Genomic DNA, 21497 nt, shown 5'->3' on the forward strand with positions numbered 1-21497 from the left:
CAGCGGTGTCCATTAGTGTATGCGTTACCTGTTCTTGTCCGCCTCCCATTAATAACTGCTTATTTGATTTTCAATTGGAAGCGCAGTGAAACGTTATTTATGACCAGTTACCATGGATATTTAATTGATCATGTCAAACTGCGTGGCAGTTTTGCTAATTTATTGTCCTATTTGTAATTTGCTTTTGTTGCTCTGGTTTCCTTAAAGCTAATCTAATGGCTCATGCTGTATTAGAAATTATGTAGTGCGTCTGTTTAATTCTAGTGGCTCAGATAAATTTTAGGCGTTCCAGAACGCTTTTTTTTCTCTCCGAACTGCTATGGACTAATGTGTGCACGGATGAGCTTTGACTCTCATGCGAGTATCCTTGTGGCATTTCTGTTTGATCTCGAGACATCATTATGTTCCAAACGTAAATCCACACACACACACACACACACACAGAGGATGATGCCGCTAACACAGTCCTCGCCATATATATCAACATCACGAATTGTGGTTTATCTAAGGTCTGGGAACTCTCCGACCCATTAGTTTTACAGCGTGGCTTTTCTGTCCAGTCTTCCCCACAGCTGCTTCTTTATGGTCGGGAAAGCCACAATTAAAATATTTCAGGATGAAAACACCACAATAACGTCACGTGTTGCAAAGTGCAAGGTCCTAATGTCGACGACACCTTTCGCCAAGGTACAGGGGACAATGTGGCGATTTTGCTAATCTACGCAAGTAGATCTTAACGTTTACAAATGCCGAATTACGACACCGAGTATTATTTTGTTTTGTTTAAATGGAAATAAATGCTGTTCTCCACAGGAATGCAGAGAACCTTAGCAAAGGAGTGCAATAAAATATTGTGTCTCTGGAATGGGATCAGATAGTAACAAACCACTGCTTCCCAGTGGAAGATAAGGTGTCAGAAACGCACCAAATGTAAGAAAACACGTAATTCGTGTGTTTACCAGCGTACTTGAAGTCAATTTGTCTCTGCCCCGCTGTTTTAGTGATCAGGAAACATACTTATGAAGCTTTTCCGATTTACGCAGTTTTGAAGATAGTCGATAAATGGATATGGTTTTCATTTATGGCGAACAGAAATCAAAGGGCGTTCATACGCTGAATGATATCGTGTCAGACAATCACGATCTCAGTTTAAAGACAATAGATGATCACTATATCGTGCACCAAACACATGGTAACTCCTTACATCTGCACCTGCCTCCTGAGAAGATGTAATGGACTCCCTTCAACATTGTGTGTCGTCTCGCTCAATTGGTCGTAGGCTAACAGTAGGCAGAGTGTTCAGTTACCATCCCACGAGTAGGCTGTCGTTAACAGCTTAACACAAACGTTTGTGTTCAGGGTGGTACCGTTACTGGGAAGCATGGACTGCTGGCTAATGCCGTCGCTTTGTGTTCAGCGATGAATCGCTGCTCTGCATTGCACCAGATGAACGTCGTCAGCGAGCATGGCTGTGACCTGGGGTGCGAACTGTTTGGAGAGTCGCACCAATGTTACTCCTGGGGTCAGGCTGTGGGGAGCCGTAAGCTATGACTGCTGACGGCTGGTACACAGACTGCGCAATGGGACGTCTCGGACCTCCTGCATTCTCATGTGTTACCTCTTATGCGACAGTATCGTAGCGCCACTTTTCATCAGAACAATGCTTGTCCACCATCTACGTGATTTTGTGGTGCCCTCGTGGCATATTCTGTCCCACATCTGTCTCCGGTAGAATGCGTGGGACCAAATTGGACGTCAACTACGTCCCAATGTCAGTATCCATGATATCACAGACCAGTTACTGTTGTTGGCCACTTTGCTCGGACGAGGCAGAATCAGTGTAGGCTTTCAGATCAGAGGAGGTGCAACGTCGTACTGGTAAGTAGATTCATAGTACCAAGTTCTTTCAAAATTTGTACCCGATTTTGTTCTCTCTAAAATAGTATGAAATACCATCTCAACCCATGAAGTCACATTTCGTTTTCTTCTTCTGTTCTGGATGATTCACCTTTTTACTAGGCAATGAATATTGAGAATTACTTGCAGAGACAGGAAAACAAAAAAAAAACAAAAAACATATTGATCAGGCAACAGATTGAAATGGATGACGTTATAATGCCTGTAACGAAAATGAAATAATGAGGAGTAGGACATGTGACCAGTCGTATGGATTGTATATGCACCTTCTGCTGGATTAGATACGAAAAGGCGAAGATGGGAAAATAGTATTACAAAACTCCCAGGAATAATACACATGCGTACAGCTGACAACTGTACTGCTTTTTCAAGTCTAGATAAAGTCCTTATCCAGCAGTGGACTGATGACCATTGGTTATAGCAAGACAAAGAAGGTAGGGTACATAGCTAGAGTATACTCAGTTGCTGCTCAGTATTTAGAAAACAATTGGTAACACGGAAACGGTTGATCGTTGAGCAAGATAAATACAACTGACATAAAAAAGTGGCTCAAAAGAGTTCACTCATATCAGTCCGAAAATTAAACAATAATAAAAGGCAGAAATCAGTGAAATTTGAAACTGGCATATGCATACGCAGAATGGCATAGATATAAATTAAAAATCTGTAACTCTGCGCAGACGAACAGTTCAGCATTACCATGACTGCACATTCCGCGCCACTCTCTGGGAGAGCTCGTAATTCGATTAAATAAACAGCCGGTCAAGTTAGTGTGAGTACATGTGATACGACGGACAACAGAATGCCGAGCACGTTATGTCAAGTCCGTCCTGTTTGTAAAAAAGGGCAAGCACCGATAAAACAATCGCTGTGGATATTACGAAGTGCCCACAATCATGACAGTTGATGGACCAACAGAAGACCGCCATCTATATTTGGCGATGTCTAAAGACCTACGTGTCCGCATCCGTAGAAGTGTTGTCAGCATAGAAGGCTTCCATGTGGAGGACTGGGTTCGACTTCTGGTACCGATAAGTATTTTTACGTAGCAGCCTCGTGTTGCGAACTGATGAGCTACTTGACCGAGTAATGGCGTCTCAGCGGTCTGGAATGTCCGCTAAACGACAGGAGAAGCTGTGAGCCGACCACGTACTCCTCCAAACTGTATCCGCTTAATGCCGCTGTGCAGAGGATGACATGTCTGCCAGTAGGCATCCCTTGGGCCTGAAGTCTTAAAAAAAAGATCTACCAAGCAAGGAAAAATTGATGGTGATTTCTGCTCGATTTTTTTTTATTTTAGTCGTTTGTTTCTTGTTGTTTGTTAGTCTCCAACCGAACGAATTATACAGGGTGTTACAAAAAGATACGGCCAAACGTTCAGGAAACATTCCTCACATACAAAGAAAAAACAGTATGTTATATGGACATGTGTCCGGAAACGCTTACTTTCCATGTTACAGCTCATTTTATTACTTCTCTTCAAATCACATTAATCATGGAATGGAAACACACAGCAACAGAACGTACCAGCGTGACTTCAAACACTTTGCTACAGGAAATGTTCAAAATGTCCTCCGTTAGCGAGGATACGTGCATCCACCCTCCGTCATATGGAATCCCTGATGCGCTGATGCAGCCCTGGAGAATGGCGTATTGTATCACAGCCGTCCACAATACGAGCACGAATAGTCTCTACATTTGGTACCGGGGCTGCGTAGACATGAGCTTTCAAATGACCCAATAAATTAAAGTCAAGAGGGTTGAGGTCAGGAGAGGTTGGAGGCCATGGAATTGGTCCGCCTCTACCAATCCATCGGTCATGGAATCTGTTGTTGAGAAGCGTACGAACACTTCGACTAAAATGTGCAGGAGCTCCATCGTGCATGAACCACATGTTGTGTCGTAGTTGTAAAGGCACATGTCCTAGCAGCACAGGTAGAGTATCCCGTATGAAATCACGGCGGTGAATCGAGGAAGTACAGTAAAAACTGACGAAACTAAAATGAGCTCTAACATGGAAATTAAGCGTTTCCGGACACTTGTCCACCTAACGTCTTTCCTTTATTTGTGTGTGAGGAATGTTTCCTGAAAGTTTGGCCGTACCTTTTTGTAACACCCTGTATACATTCTTTTTTGTTTTTGAAGTACAATGAGTTTCAAAAGGATTGATTTCCTATCGCAACACTTTATTTTATACTTGAATAAATATAGAAACTGATATCAACTTATACTTATGAATCGAAACTAAAAACTAAACTCCTCCCGAACAGGCCATGAAGACCAACGGTACCGACCGGCCGCCGTGTCATCCTTAGCCCTCAAGCGTCACTGGATATGGAGGGACACGTGGTCAGCACACCGCTCTCCCGGCCGTATGTCAGTTTCCGAGACAGGAGCCGCTACTTCTTAGTGGAGTAGCTCCTCAGTTTGCCTCACAAGGGCTGAGTGCATCCCGCTTGCCAGCAGTGCTCGGTCACCCATCCAAGTGCTAGCCCAGCCCGACAGCGGTTAACTTCGGTTATCTGACGGGAACCGGTGCTACCACTGCGGCAAGGCTGTCGGCAAACTAAAAACTAAGCTTAGAGTAAAATAATTTTCGGTACTATACAGGCAGTCCATGTGGTTGACAGGGTGGGGGCTGGTCGTAGGCGCAATTCTGTTACAACTCTGCGGCGTGATTAACGTTGAGAGTACGCCAGTGTACCTTCTTCAGCAAATACCATTCGATCATGACACCAAAAGATCCAAGACCTAAAGATCCAAGACACTGGCTGTTTATGTAAGGGGAAATATGCAAACCTTCCCCGTGTGCTCGTTCAAGACGTAGTGTGCATTCAGCAGAGTTTTACACCCAGCCCACAGAGGTCTACACGTCATGAGAACCGACAACATGCCATTCGTCATGTGTGTGTATATCTACCGTGTTGTATTGCGACGTTTGTGTTTGCAACAACATAGTTGTGAGCTGCTACTCGCTCTTCACTACGGTGATAAACAATACAATGTAAATATTTCTGGATTCATTTCGGGCGGGAGATGGATGATAATCATTACCTTTCACGATTGTAGTTCAGTGATTAGGTTACTTCCCTTCAATTAGTGAACCATCATAACGTAAGCCATATACCGTAGTTGAGCTCAAGAGAAATCTTTCAAAGCACCTTCTGTTTAGTGCTGTTTTCCGGGAAACGATTCACTGGTTCTTGTTTTGTGGCAACGACGTTTATAGAATCACGTACGTGGGTATGTTTGAGATCTTGGTTTTTCTACACTTGAGAAAAAACGACGAAAATTTCAGCAGAACGGAACACTGCCTCATTGGAGCCTATATTTCTTTGACAGTCAGTTGCCTCAGCGATGGATCGATCGTAACGTGCTTACGAATCTCGCAATGTACCACCGCCTTCTGTCGCCTGATATCATGGCATACGACCTCTTGTTGTGGATTTGTGTAAGATCTCATTTACACTGCGCAACAGAATCAAAGGGACGCATTATCTAAATCCCAAAATTGCCTCCCACAGTGATACATAAGTTTGAAATTCTGGTCAAAGGTACGCACAGCCATCCGCAGTATTGGTGGGAAAGCATAGCGTCCTGCGACGTCACTCTATGAGTATACGACGCTTCTATCAGCAATGTCTTCAATGATACGAAAAAACTGCCACAGATCATACGTTTATGTGATGTGTAAGGTAAGTTAATTAAGGCACATTGGCGCCAAATGTCACGCAAATTCTGCTTAAAGCCACCGTGAATGTGTAACACTTTGGGAAGGTCGTCACAATCTTTGGTGTCTGTAAAACTTCCTGGCCGATTAAAACTGTGTTCCCGACCGAGACTCGAACTCGGGACATTTGCCTTTCGCGGGCAAGTGCTCTACCAACTGAGCTACCGAAGCACGACTCACGTCCGGTACTCACAGCTTCACTTCTGCCAGTATCCGTCTCCTACCTTCCAAACTTTACAGAAGCTCTTCTGCGAAACATGCAGAACTAGCACTCCTGAAAGAAAGGATACTGCGGAGACATGGCTTAGCCACAGCCTGGGGGATGTTTCCAGAATGAGATTTTCACTCTGCAGCGGAGTGTGCGCTGATATGAAACTTCCTGGCAGATTAAAACTGTGTGCCCAACCGAGACTCTAACTCGGGACCTTTGCCTTTCGCGGGCAAGTGCTCTACCAACTGAGCTACCGAAGCACGAATCACGCCCGGTACTTACAGCTTTACTTCTGCCAGCCCGAGTTAGAGTCTCGGCCGGGCACACAGTTTTAATCTGCCAGGAAGTTTCATATCAGCGCACACTCCGCTGCAGAGTGAAAATCTCATTTTGGTGTCTGTGTTTTATAGGTCAAAAACGCAACGCCCAGCTTTGAATTCACGAGGGTTTCTTAAGTATAACCAAGCAAAACATTACAGACACAGGCAATGGAACCAGCCCTTTTGTTGCGGCCGCTGATTTTCACACATTTCGCGGGCGAAAACGACGGTTCGCAGTGAGATGAGCAAGAGGACTACGTTCTTGACAACATTTAACACTGCTGGCACCCTCCGACGTTTGAACATTTTTTTGCGGACATTTCGGTGCTGCATCTCCATTGATCGTGGCTGCATCCTTCTTAGGTGCAGGGAACCTCGAAGACCACCCCCGTCCCCACCTCTACCCCCAGTTCGGAAAAGCCATCGATGGCTTCAGCCCAACCTTAGTGAGAATTTTAAAAATGACCATGTGCAGAAACAACCTGTAAAATAGTCAGAGGAACATCCAGGCGGACAACTGGAACCATAGTGATATGCCGCGCGGGATTAAACGAGCGGTCTGAGGCGCTGCAGTCATGGGCTGTGCGGCTGGTCCCGGCGGAGGTACGAGTCCTACCTCTGGCATGAGTGTGTGTGTGTTGTCATGTTTACGAATTTCAATAGCTTTCCTGAACAAACGGGCGACGTAGCTTTTCACCACAATGAGAATCTGTATATCAGTGGATTATCGTCTGGTCAGTGTCATCCAGCAAGTGTTATGCCATGGACGATTTCTCCTATCAGAAACTGCAGTGTAGTTCATGTTCGATGATCCTGGCACTGATGGGTGGTCCAGTCAAACAAGAACTTTTCCATATGTGCATGATATGCAACACACTCCCGACATTGCAAACAGCGGCGTTTGCGTAGAGTTGTCAGTGGTAACAAACAAGCAACACTGCGTGAAATAGTCGCATAAATCAATGTGGAACGTACGACGAATCCATCCGTTAGGAAAGTGCGGCAAAATTTGGCGTTAATGGGCTATGGCAGCAGACTACCGACGCGATCAGATCGGTTGGACTCTAGACGGCTTGGTCAGATGAGCCCTCAATTCAGTTGATAAGAGCTGATCTGCATCTACATCTACATCTACATCTACATCTACATCTATACTCCGCAAGCCACCCGACGGTGTGTGGTGGAGGGTACTTTGAGTTCCTCTATCTGTTCTCCCGTTATTCCAGTCCCGTATTGTTCGTGGAAAGAATGATTGTCGGTATGCCTCTGTGTCTGATTTTATCCTCATGGTCTCTTCGCAAGATATACGTAGGAGGTAGCAATATATTGTTTGACTCTTCGGTGAAAGTATGTTCTCGAAACTTCAACAAAAGCCCGTACCGAGCTACTGAGCGTCACTCTTGTAGAGGCTTCCACTGGAGTCTATCTATCATCTCCGTAACGTTTTCGTGATTACTAAATGATCCTGTAACGAAGCGCGGTGATCTCCGTTGAATCTTCTCTATCTCTTCTATCAACCGTATTTGGTACGGATCCCACACTGGTGAGCAGTATTCCAGCAGTGGGCTGACAAGTGTACTGTAACCTGCTTCCTTTGTTTTCGGATTGCATTTTCTTAGGATTCTTCCAATGAATCTCAGTCTGGCATCTGCCTTATTGACGATTAATTTTGTATCACTTAATTTTAGATCACTTCTTATTCCTACTCCCAGACAATTTATGGAATTAACTGCTTCCAGTTGCTGCTCTGCTATATTGTAGCTAAATAATAAAGGATCCTTTTTTCTATGTATTCGCAGTACATTACACTTGTCTACATTCAGATTCAATTGCCATTTCCTGCACCATTCGTTAATTCGTTGCACATGCTCCTGCATTTCAGTACAATTTTCCATTGTTACAACCTCTAGATATACTACAGCATATTCAACAAAAAGCCTTAGTGAACTTCCGATGTTACCCACAAGGTCATTTATGTATATTGTGAACAGCAACGGTCCTACGACACTCTCTTGCCGCACAACTGAAATCACTCTTACTTCGGAAGAGTTCTGTCCAATGAGAAGGCCATACCGCGTTCTGTTATCTAGGAAGTCTTCAATCCAATCACACAATTGGTCTGATAGTCCATATGCTCTTACTTTGTTCATTAAACGACTGTGGAGAACTGTGTCGAACGCCTTGCGGAAGTCAAGAAACACCGCATCTACCTGGGAACCCGTGTCTATGGCCCTTTGAGTCTCGTGGACGAATAGCGCAAGCTGGGTTTCACACGACTGTCTTTTTCGAAACCCATGCTGATTCCTACAGAGTAGATTTCCAGTTTCCAGAAAAGTCATTATACTCGAACATAATACGTGTTCCAAAATTCTACAACTGATCGACGTTAGAGATATAGGTCTATAGTTCTGCACATCTGTTCGACGTCTCTTCTTGAAAATTGGGTTGACCTGTGCTGTTTTCCAATCTTTTGAAACGCTACGCTCTTCTAGAGATGGTACACCGCTGTAAGAAGGGGGGCAAGTTCCTTCGCGTACTCTGTGTAAAATCTAACTGGTATCCCATCAGGTCCAGCCGCCTTTCCTCTTTTGAGCGACTGATGGCGCAGACCCCACGAAGTCATGGACCTAAGCCGTCAACAAGGCAAAGTGCAGAGTGGTGATGACTCCATAATGGTATGGGCTGTGTTTACGAGGAATAGACTGAGTCCTCTGATCCAGCTGAACCGATCGTCGGCTGGAAATAGCTATGCTCGGCTTCTTCGAGACCATTTTTTATCCATTCAAGTAAAGGAAACAAAAGAAAAATTTCGAGTAGGTATTAAAATCCATGGATAAGAAATAAAAACTTTGAGGTTCGCAGGTGACATTGTAATTCTGTCAGAGACAGCAAAGAACATGGAAGAGCAGCTGAACGAAATTGTCTTGAAAGGAGGGTATAAGATGAACATCAACAAAAGCAAAACGAGGGTAATGGAATGTAGTCGAATTAAGTCGTGTGATGCTGAGGGAATTAGATTAGGAAATGAGACACTTAAAGTAGTAAAGGAGTTTTGCTATTTGGGGAGCAAAATAACTGATGATGGTCGAAGTAGAGAGGATATAAAATGTAGACTGGCAATGGCAAGAAAAGCATTTCTGAGGAGGAGAAATTTGTTAACATTGAATACAGATTTAAGTGTCAGGAAGCCGTTTCTGAAAGTATTGGTATGGAGTGTAGCCAAGTATGGAAGTGAAACATGGACGATAAATAGTTTGGACAAGAAGAGAATAGAAGATTTCGAAATGTGGTGCTACAGAAGAATTCTGAAGATTAGATGGGTAGATCACATAACTAATGAAGAGGTATTGAATAGAATTGGGGAGAAGGGAAGTTTGAGGCATAACTTGATTAGAAGAAGGGATGGATTGGTAGGAAAATTTCTGAGGCATCAAGAGATCACCAATTTAGTATTGGAGGGCAGCGTGGAGGGTAAAAATCGTTGAGGGAGACCAAGAGATGAATACACTGAACAGATTCAGAAGGATTCAGGTTGCAGCAGGTACCAGGCGATGAAGAAGCTTGCACAGGATAGAGTAACATGAAGAGCTGCATCAAACCAGTTTCAGGACTGAAGACCACAACAACAATAGTACTAAAAACGAGAGTGTGGAATAGAAGTGTTGAAAAGACTTGAGTGGAATACATAAGAATAAAGATATTTTAATATAAGAAGATGGGATGTGTTCTTTCGGACATGTCGTTGGCCCAGTCTGACAAACCGTCTACCATGTAAGCAGGAGATCCAGTGTTAGAGTCCTGGTCGGTCACACATTTCGTACTCTCCCCCGTTGATATTTATCAACGCCTGTAAGCAACTAAAGGTCTGGATTTCATTGTAATTTGATAAGAATAAAGATGCTGTACCTCTCGTGAAAACCTTAGTAAGCTCAAGAACAGCCTTTCAGGGAAAAAAATACGAATATTCTTCAGCGCACTACATGTAGGTTGTAATGGGTGTAAGTGCAGATATTTCAAATGGTAAAGGACGGTGAATTGAACAATATTACATCGGTATTTACGTAATACACGTAACGTGTATCCACAGGACATGTGGCCTGTAGTTGAAGTAGTGTCATCATGATCTCTCCATTGGCAAAAGATTCCGGAATAGTCCCCCATTCGGATCTTCGGGAGGGGACTGCCAAAGGGAAGGTTACCATGAGAAAAAGATTGAATAATCAACGAAAGGATAATGTTCTACGAGTCGGGGCGTGGAATGTCAGAAGCTTGAACGTGGTAGGGAAGTTAGAAAATCTGAAAAGGGAAATGCAAAGGCTCAATCTAGATATAGTAGGGGTCAGTGAAGTGAAGAGGAAGGAAGACAAGGATTTCTGGTCAGATGAGTATCGGGTAATATCAACAGCAGCAGAAAATGGTGTAACATGTGTAGGATTCGTTATGAATAGGAAGGTAGGGCAGAGGGAGTGTTACTGTGAACAGTTCAGTGACAGGGTTGTTCTAATCAGAATCGACAGCAGACCAACACCGACAACGATAGTTCAGGTATACATGCCGACGTCGAAAGCTGAAGATGAACAGATAGAGAATGTGTATGAGGATATTGAAAGGGTAATGCAGTACGTAAAGGGGGACGAAAATCTAATAGTCATGGGCGACTGGAATGCAGTTGTATTGGAAGGAGTAGAAGAAAAGGTTACAGGAGAATATGGGATTGGGACAAGGAATGAAAGAGGAGGAAGACTAATTGAGTTCTGTAACAAGTTTCAGCTAGTAATAGCGAATACCCTGTTCAAGAATCACAAGAGGAGGAGGTATACTTGGAAAAGGCCAGGATATACGGAAGACTTCAATTAGATTACATCATGGTCAGACAGAGATTCCGAAATCAGATACTGGATTGTAAGGCGTACCCAGGAGCAGATATAGACTCAGATCACAATATATTAGTGATGAAGAGTAGGCTGAAGTTCAAGACATTAGTCAGGAAGAATCAATACGCAAGGAAGTGAGATACGGAAGTTCTAAGGAATGACGAGATATGTTTGAAGTTCTCTAACGCTATAGATACAGCAATGAGGAATAGCGCAGTAGGCAGCACAGTTGAAGAGGAGTGGACATCTCTAAAAAGGGCCATCACAGAAGTTGGGAAGGAAAACATAGGTACAAAGGAGGTAGCTGCGAAGAAACCATGGGTAACAGAAGAAATACTTCAGTTGATTGATGAAAGGAGGAAGTACAAACATGTTCCGGGAAAATCAGGAATACAGAAATACAAGTCGCTGAGGAATGAAATAAATAGGAAGTGCAGGGAATCTAAGACGAAATGGCTGCAGGAAAAATGTGAAGACATCGAAAAAGATATGATTGTCGGAAGGACAGACTCAGCATACAGGAAAGTCAAAACAACCTTTGGTGACATTAAAAGCAACGGTGGTAACATGAAGAGTGCAACGGGGGTTCCACTGTTAAATGCACAGGACAGAGCAGATAGGTGGAAAGAATACATTGAAAGTCTCTATGAGGGTGAAGATTTGTCTGATGTGATAGGAGAAGAAACAGGAGTCGATTTAGAAGAGACAGGGGATCCAGTATTAGAATCGGAATTTAAAAGAGCTTTGGAAGACTTACGGTCAAATAAAGCAGAAGGGATAGATAACATTCCATCAGAATTTCTAAAATCATTAGGGGAAGTGGGAACAAAACGACTATTCACGTTGGTGTGTAGAATATATGAGTATGGCGACATACCATCTGACTTTCGGAAAAGCATCATCCACACAATTCCGGAGACGGCAAGAGCTGACAAGTGCGAGAATTATCGCACAATCAGCTTAACAGCTCATGCATCGAAGCTGCTTACAAGAATAATATACAGAAGAATGGAAAAGAAAATTGATAGTGCGCTAGATGACGATCAGTTTGGCTTTAGGAAAAGTAAAGGCACGAGAGAGGCAATTCTGACGTTTCGACTAATAATGGAAGCAAGGCCAAAGAAAAATCAAGACACGTTCATAGGATTTGTCGACCTGGAAAAAGCGTTCGACAATATAAAATGGTGCAAGCTGTTCGAGATTCTGAAAAAAGTAGGGGTAAGCTATATGGAGAGACGGGTCATACGCATTATGTACAACAACCAAGAGGGAATAATAAGAGTGGACGATCAAGAACGAAGTGCTCGTATTAAGAAGGGTGTAAGACAAGGCTGTAGCCTTTCGCCCCTACTCTTCAGTCTGTACATCGAGGAAGCAATGATGGAAATAAAAGAAAGGTTCAGGAGTGGAATTAAAATACAAGGTGAAAGGATATCAATGATACGATTCGCTGATGACATTGCTATCCTGAGTGAAAGTGAAGAAGAATTAAATGATCTGCTGAACGGAATGAACAATCTAATGAGTACACAGTATGGTTTGAGAGTAAATAGGAGAAAGACGAAGGTAATGAGAAGTAGTAGAAATGAGAACAGCGAGAAACTTAACATCAGGAATGATCGTCACGAAGTCAATGAAGTTAAGGAATTCTGCTACCCAGGCAGTAAAGTAACCAATGACGGACGGAGCAAGGAGGACATCAAAAGCAGACTCGCTATGGCAAAAAAGGCATTTCTGGCCAAGAGAAGTCTACTAATATCAAATACCGGCCTTAATTTGAGGAAGAAATTTCTGAGGATGTACGTCTGGATTACAGCATTCTGTGGTAGTGAAACTTGGACTGCGGGAAAACCGGAACAGAAGAGAATCGAAGAATTGATATGTGGTGCTATAGACGAATGTTGAAAATTAGGTGGACTGATAAGGTAAGGAATGAGGAGGTTCTACGCAGAATCAGAGAGGAAAGGAATATGTGGAAAACACTGATAAGGAGAAGGGACAGGATGATAGGACATCTGCTAAGACATGAGGGAATGACTTCCATGGTACTAGAGGGAGCTGTAGAGAGCAAAAACTGTAGAGGAAGACAGAGATTGGAATACGTCAAGCAAATAATTGAGGACGTAGGTTGCAAGTGCTACTCTGAGATGAGGAGGTTAGCACTGGAAAGGAATTCGTGGCGTGCCGCATCAAACCAGTCAGTAGACTGATGACCAAAAAAATAAAAATAAAAAATAAAAAATTTACGTCATTTAGAGACCAATAATTATAGTAAGACCAAGTCGTATGTTTTGTGATAGGTGAGTACCTCCAGGTACATGTGGCAAGAGTAATCCATTAATTATGGATGTTGAGGTGTGTACCTGTGGACGCAAAGCTTTATGTCTATACTGACAGGTGTAGTCCATTTGGTGATGCAGTTATAGCGGTTCAGAAAACATCAGGTAGTCAATTTTGTGACATGTTTCTGAGGAGACTTCAGTGCAGAGAAAAAGCAGGCAACACACTGATGTGTGTACATAGTAAGGTCGGTCTTGGGTCTGTAGACCATGGAGCAGCTACTTCTCATTTAAGTAGTTTGTCAGTTGGCACCTCAAGGCTGAATTTGCCCTGTTCGCAGGCCTCCCACAAGGAGAGAAACATTTCTGGGAGTAACGGGCACTGAATGTAGGTCCTCCGCATGACAGTGAATCTTGCTGCTGCACCTAAAATTTTAATTCCACAAGTGAACCTTTATTTAATTATATGATTGCTTCTTAGATGTACAGATTGAACAGTAGGGGCAAAAGCCTACATCCCTGTCGTACAGACTTTGTTCTCCGAGGACCGTTCTTGGTAGTCTACTCTTATTATTCCCTCTTGGCTCTTGTACAAACTGTGTACTACCCAACTCTTACTATAGCTTACCCCTATTTTTCTCATAATTTCGAAAATAATGCACCATTTTACATTGTTTAAGGCCTTTTCCAGGTGGATGAATCCTATAAACATCTCTTGGCATTTGTTTAGTCTTGGTTCCATTGTTGTTGTTGTGGTCTTCAGTCCAGAGACTGGTTTGATGCAGCTCTCCATGCTACTCTATCCTGTGCAAGCTTCTTCATCTCCCAGTACCTACTGCAACCTACATCCTTCTGAATCTGCTTGGTGTATTCATTTCTTGGTCTCCCTCTACGATTTTTACCCTCTACGCTGGCCTGTGACACTAAATTGGTGATCCCTTGATGCCTCAGAACGTGTCCTACCAACCGATCCCTTCTTCTGGTCAGGTTGTGCCACAAGCTTCTCTTCTCCCCAATCCTATTCAATACTTCCTCATTAGTTATGTGATCTACCCATCTAATCTTCAGCATTCTTCTGTAGCACCACATTTCGAAAGCTTCTATTCTCTTCTTGTCCAAACTATTTATCGCCCATGTTTCACTTCCATTTGGTTCCATTATCAACCGCGATGTCAGAGTTGCCTCTCTGGTGCCTTTACCTCCTCTAACGTCAAACTGACCGTCATCTAATACATCTTCAATTTTCTTTTCCATTCTTCAATAGATTATTCTCATTCATGAGCTGTTAAGCTGATTGTGTGATAATTCTCGCACTTGTTTGCTCTTGCAGTCTTAGGAATTGTGTGGATGATAAGTTAGATATGTCGAAAAACTCATACGTTCTACACACCAAATTGAATAGTCCGTTTGTTGCCACTTACCCCAATAATCTTAGAAATTCTGATTTAATGCTGTCTATCCCTTTTGCCTTATTTGATCTTATGCCCTCCAAAGCTCTATTCAGGAATACCTGCAAAGTATCGAAATTGGTGTAGGGATTAGGAACTGGCCCACAACATATATCGTATAAACATCCAGTAGTGTATATCCTATAAACATCCAGAAACACCTGTTATTGTGTATTATTTGAATGTAAAACTGTTATTGGTAGCAGCCACATGCATAAAATATCCCTGTATATGGGTACAGAGCGATTTAAACTGGAACGACCACATAAAACTAATAAGTAAGGCGAAGGCCAGGATGAAATTCATCGCAAGAATCCTAATGTATTCTAATCCTTCAACGAAGGACGTTGCCTATAAAAAAATTCAGTTCCACCAATAATTTCATATTGCTCATCAGTCTGTGATCAATGGCAGGCAGGGTTGACAGAGGAAAGATAGAAGAAGCAAAAAAGAAGAACGCCTTTCCTTACAGGTTCATTTAGTAAGTGCAGAAGCGTCACATAGAGGCTCAACCAACTCCAGAGGCACAAGCTGCAAGAGAAACGTTCTGTATTGTTCCGAGAGCGTATGTTCCTAGATGTGTGAACCAGAATATTCCTTCTTGCTGCATATATCTCGCCAAAATACGTAGAAGATAAAATTTGAGATACTCTAGCTCACACGGAGACTTACTAGTAATCGTTCCTCCCTCGAACCATTCCCGACTGGAACAGGAAAACTGGGTACGGACAGCGGCACACCAAGCATTTTCGGCCACACACTGTAAGGTGGCTCTAGGATTACAGATACAGATTTAGTGTAAAGTGTGGACAGCCTACACACGGAGACAGAATTGCATCTTTTTTTTGCCTAGACTGTACATGCAGACCAGGAAAAAAACCGACGGCTTTCATTTGGCTACCAGTAGTTGTCAGAGGAAAGTCTGAATGAGAATCCAGATTTATAGAAGAATCACCACGTCCTTATCACGTAGTGAAACGGATAAACGTTTGTGGCAATTCTGAAGACGGCACAAGCACGAATGTAGAGGAAATACAAGTCTGTCCCAAAGAAGAAGCAACCCATTCGAACAAACCCACTGAGGGAGATGCCCCTTTGGTGTTATGTTGGACTCGCACACAGTGAGAGAGAGAGAGAGACAGCGATACATTTAGATCTTCCGTGGTTTGTCTAAAATTGGCTAAGCCCAAGGAAGGAGTGATTTCCCTGACTGGACACATGACATTTCTTACTCTCTCTTTCCAATTGGGAGATTGTGCCTTGTCTCCAATGAACTCAACGACAGAAGTTAATGCGCGCAGTCCGGAACCGTGCGACTGTTACGGTCGCAGGTTCGAATCCTGCCTCGGGCACTGATGTGTGTGATGTCCTTAGGTTAGTTAGGTTTAAGTAGTTCTAAGTTCTAGGGGACTAATGACCACATCAGTTGAGTCCTATAGTGCTCAGAGCAATTTGAACCATTTGACAGACGTCAATCACTACTCTTCCTCTTTTATCAAATAAACCCATTTCCTTAGCAGAGACATCTCCTTGACGGAAAAGTGAGGCAAAAGATAGAATAAAATTTCACCGGTTAGATGGCTCCCATATCCCATTGGAATAGAACTGGGATGATGTAACACGTGAGGAACTCAAACATCTAGCATAAAGTACAATTCTTACTTGAATTTACACGAATTATGTTTCGAAACACCTGACGTCTCTTTCTAATGAGTCATAATAGGCAGAGAAAGAACGAGATAAATTAGTAGAGAACTAAAGGTTTGTAAGTATCTTTTAGACGTGGCATACCAGACACTCAAGCTACTGAAGCATCTCTCTATTTGACAAATCAGCAACGTGACTCAAATAACTCAAACGTTTTCCTTTACCTGCTAGAAAACTCTTCACAACTGTTGACTCGTCTTTAGGTTTTCATGTATGATGATGCTGATATTTTACATCCACTACAGATTAAAGGAATTTGTAGTGTCTTTCTTTTCAACTTCATTGTATCACAATCGACAAATCTTCTACTAATTGTCGCCTTGCTACCCATAACGCTAATGACGTGCAGTAACTTCCATTATTCGATGTACGACGCACAGGAGACAATGCTTTCATACAGACATTGTTTTCATACGCGATCAGCGTTTAATGTGGCGTACGAGAGGCGTTAATTGCTTCGAATATATGCCAGCACTCACCCTTTGATGACATTGGTACGCAAACGGCTAGTCGTTTGCTATCGGGAAAACATTGTCGACATTTCCGTTTCACTGCGTGTGTTTGTCTCTCTCTCTCTCTCTGTCTCTCTGTGTGTGTATTTGCAAGCATTATTGTTTCTGCGTATGCTGTCCTCTCAGTCTATCTTTTCCGCACAGTACAAAATGTCCAGCAACTGCGGCCGCGAAGCGTGAATTAGAGCAGATGCGCTTTCACACGAAATGAGCTGCTTCCCGTGTTGTTGTAACATTACGTATGCTCACAGAGGCCGAATAACAAAAACAGTGATTCACGATGTGGTGCATGAGTGGCTGGAAAACAGCATAGAAATGCCCAATGCACTGCAAAATGCCATCCAACAATCATCTGCAAGCTCGTATGATTGATTAGATTATGTCTGAAACATTTGCTTCCCCCTGGACTACCTCTACACTTCCCTAAAAGTTACCACTTCTATAAAATTGTGCTCCATAGTTTTGACAAATGAGGGTGTTACAAAAAGGTACGGCCAAACTTTCAGGAAACATTCCTCACACACAAATAATGAAAAGATGTTAGGTGGACATGTGTCCGGAAATGCTTAATTTCCATGTTAGAGCTCATTTTAGTTTCGTTCTACCTACGCTCAATGGAGCACGTTATCATGATTTCATACGGGATACTCCACCTGTGCTGCTAGAACATATGCCTTTACAAGTAGGACACAACATGTGGTTCACGCATGATGGAGCTTCTGCACATTTCAGTCGAAGTGTTCGTACGCTTCTAAACAACAGATTCCGTGGCCGATGGATTGGTAGAGGCGGACCAATTCCATAGCCTCCACGCTCTCTTGACCTCAACCCTCTTGACTTTCATTTATGGGGGCATTTAAAAGCTCTCGTCTACGCAACCCCGATACCAAATGTAGACTCTTCGTGCTCGTATTGTGGACGGCTGTGATACAATACGCCATTCTACAGGGCTGCATCAGCGTATCAGAGATTCCGTACGACGGAGGTTGGATGTGTGTATCCTCACTAACGGAGGACATTTTGAACATTTCCTGTAACAAAGTGTTTGAAGTCAGGCTGGTACGTTCTGTTGCTGTGTGTTTCCATTCCATGATTAATGTGATTTGAAGAGAAGTAATAAAATGAGCTCTAACATGGAAAGTAAGCGTTTCGGGACACATGTTCACATAACATAATTTCTTTCTTTGTGTGTGAGGAATGTTCCCTGAAAGTTTGGCCGTACACCCTGTATACAGAGAAAAGCATAGTTTCACCGATAAAACTGCGTGTTTTGATATAGTACTCATTACAGAGCAAGTGTGTCAGTATGAATATTGCTTTGCTACCGTGATTGCCTTTCTTTAATGACCGTGAGAATGCATGTAACGTGTAATGACCAAAACATACAACACAAAACACAGAAAAGTGCAAGAGACTTCAGCTGAAACAACCCTTAGGGCCCTACAACGCAACGCCTACTGGTGGCGAGGTCACCAATTGCGTGGTACATATTGTCTTAGAAATCAGGTGTCCTGGTAAATTTGGCACGGCCAGTATCTACCATTCTCCCACTCTAACGCGGAAGGATCCAGTTTCTCGTAGGTGCATGATGTACAAATGTAAAAGTACTGTCATAGATTTCTCATGACATTCTCCATTATCTTCGAAGGAGAAATTTATCTGTCGGTTCGCAGCTGATAAAGTCCGTTTTTTAAAAAAATAGGAGTCACACAGATAAATTTTATTCGTTTTATTTTGTTTACTTATATTTAACATTCTTACAACCAGGAGTCGTTTTTTCCGCTGAGTACCACTGAGTCATAAAGATCCCAAGTACGTTATACTGGATAAAATGCCAGTATTTTAATGAACTAACATAAAAACATACATTACAACTTGCAAGTAGGCTGTTTAGGTTTTTATGTTGCTAAGGCCACATAGCGCTCTGTGTGAAAATCACTGACTGTGTTGTGTGCAGTGTGTGGCTGGTTTGTATTGTTGGAATATTTGCTATTGTAGTGGTGGGCAGTTGGATGTGAACAGAGCGCAGTTGGAGGTGAGCCACCAGCAGTGATGGATATGGGGAGAGAGATGGCGGAGTTTTGAGGGCGGACGACCTGGACGTGTGTCCATCAGAAAGAGTAAATTTGTAATACTGGATATCATGAACTAATATATATGATGACTTTTGAACATTATTAAGGTAAATACATTGTTTGTTCTCTATAAAAATCTTTCATTCGCTAAGTATGCCTATCAGTAGTTAGACTCTTTTATTTAGCTGGCTGTAGTGGCGCTCGCTGTATTGCAGTAGTTCGAGTAACGAACATTTTTGTGAGGTAAGTGATTTATGTAAGGTATAGGTTATTGTTAGTCAGGGCCATTCTTTTGTAGGGATTATTGAAAGTCAGATAACGTTGCGCTAAAAATATTGTGTGTCAGTTTAGTGTTGATCAGAATAAGCAAAGAAAGAAATGTCTGAGTACGTTCAGTTTTGCTCAGCTTTTGAAAATCAAACAACGTAGAGGTTTATTAGCACAGTCATTCATAAACTTTTCCAAGGGGATGTTTGAAACTGTTCGACGTACCACTCATTATTCTGTTTTCTTAAATATTACAATTAAACCAAACAAAAAATTAGACAGGGGTCATACTGACAGTGCAAAGAAACAATAAACAGATTTTAATTTGTTGTAAATATAAAAGTGAACCAAACATTGGATACTTATAAATTTTGGAAATACATTCTGTTGTTGTTGTCTTCAGTCCAGACACTGGTTTGATGCAGCTCTCCATGCTACTCTATCCTGTGCAAGCTTCTTCATCTCCTAGTATTTACTGCAACCTACGTCCTTTTGAATCTGCTTAGTGTCTTCATCTCTTGGTCTCCCTCTACGATTTTTACCCTCCACACTGCCCTCCAATGCTAACTTTGTGATCCCTTCATGCCTCAGAACATGTCCTACCAAAGGAACCCTTCTTCTAATCAAGTTGTGACACAAATTTCTCTAATCTTCAGCATTCTTCTGTAACACAACATTTCGAAAGCTTCTATTCTCTTCTTGTCCAAACTATTTACCGTCCATGTTTCACTTCCATACATGACTACACTCCATACAAATACTTCCAGAAACGACTTCCTGACACTTAATTCTATACTGGATCGTAAAAAATTTTTCTTCTTCAGAAATGCATTTCTTGTCATTGGCAGCCTACATTTTATATCCTCTCTACCTCGACCATCAGTTATTTTGCTCCCCAAATAGCAAAACTCCTTTACTACTTTAGGTGTCTCATTCCGTAATCTAATTCCCTCAGCATCACCCGATTTAACTCGCCTACATTCCATTATCTTCGTTTTGCTATAGTCGATGTTCATCTTATATTCCCTTTCAAGACACTGTCCACTCCGTTCAACTGCTCTTCCAGGTCTGACTGTCGACCACCATAGAGCCCGAGAAGCAGGAGCGACGGTCTGTGGCGCCATTTTCTTCTCATACCAGGACCATCCGCGACGGCATTACAGCACAGCGGGATGTCAGCGACATTTTCCGCCCCGTTTTATTGTCCTTCGTGGCAGGCCTTCCTGTGCTTTCATTTCAGGAAGATAATGCCCGCCCGCTCACGGCTAGAGTTTCTGCTGCTTGTCTCCACGTTTGCCAAACTGTACCTTGGCCAGAAGGATCGGCGGATTTCTCCTCAACGGAGAACGTTTGGGATATTATCGGCAAGGTCTACCAACCAGCTGAGGATCTTGACGTTCTAATGATGCGATACTAGTCCTCATGATGACATCCAACGACTCTTCGAGTAAAACAGAAGTGATTTCAGGCGTTCCCCAAGGTATTGTTATAGGCCCTTTGCTGTTCCGTATCTATATGAACGATTTGGGAGACAATCTGAGAAGCCGTCTTCTGTTGTTTGCAGATGACGCTGTCGTTTATCGACAAATATAGTCATCAGAAGATCAAAACAAACTGCAAAATGGTTTAGAAAAAAAATTTCTGAATGGTCCGAAAAGTGGCAGTTAACCCTAAACAACGAAAGGTGTGAGGTCATTCACATGAGTACTAAAAAAAGCTCGTTAAACTCCGATTACACGATAAATCAGTCTAATCTAAAAGCCGTAAATTCAACTAAATGCCTCGGTATTACAATTACGAACTACTTAAATTGGAAAGAACACACAGAAAATGTTGTGGGGAGGCTAACCAGAGGCTGCGTTTTATTGGCAGGACACTTAGAAAATGTAACAGACCTAGTAAGGAGACTGGCTTCAATACGCTTGTCCGTCCTCTTTTAGAATACTGCTGCGCGGTCTGGGATCCTTACCAGGTAGGACAGATGGAGTACATCGAAAAAGTTCAAAAAAAGGCAGCACGTTTTGTATTATCGCGAAATATGGGAGAGACTGTCACAGAAATGATACAGAATTTGGGCTGCACATCATTAAAAGAAAGGCGTTTTTAATTGCGGCGGAATCTTCTCACGAAATTCCACTCACCAACTTTCTCCTCCGA

Source organism: Schistocerca gregaria, chromosome 1, assembly GCF_023897955.1.
Source record: "Schistocerca gregaria isolate iqSchGreg1 chromosome 1, iqSchGreg1.2, whole genome shotgun sequence".
NCBI lineage: Eukaryota > Metazoa > Arthropoda > Insecta > Orthoptera > Acrididae > Schistocerca > Schistocerca gregaria.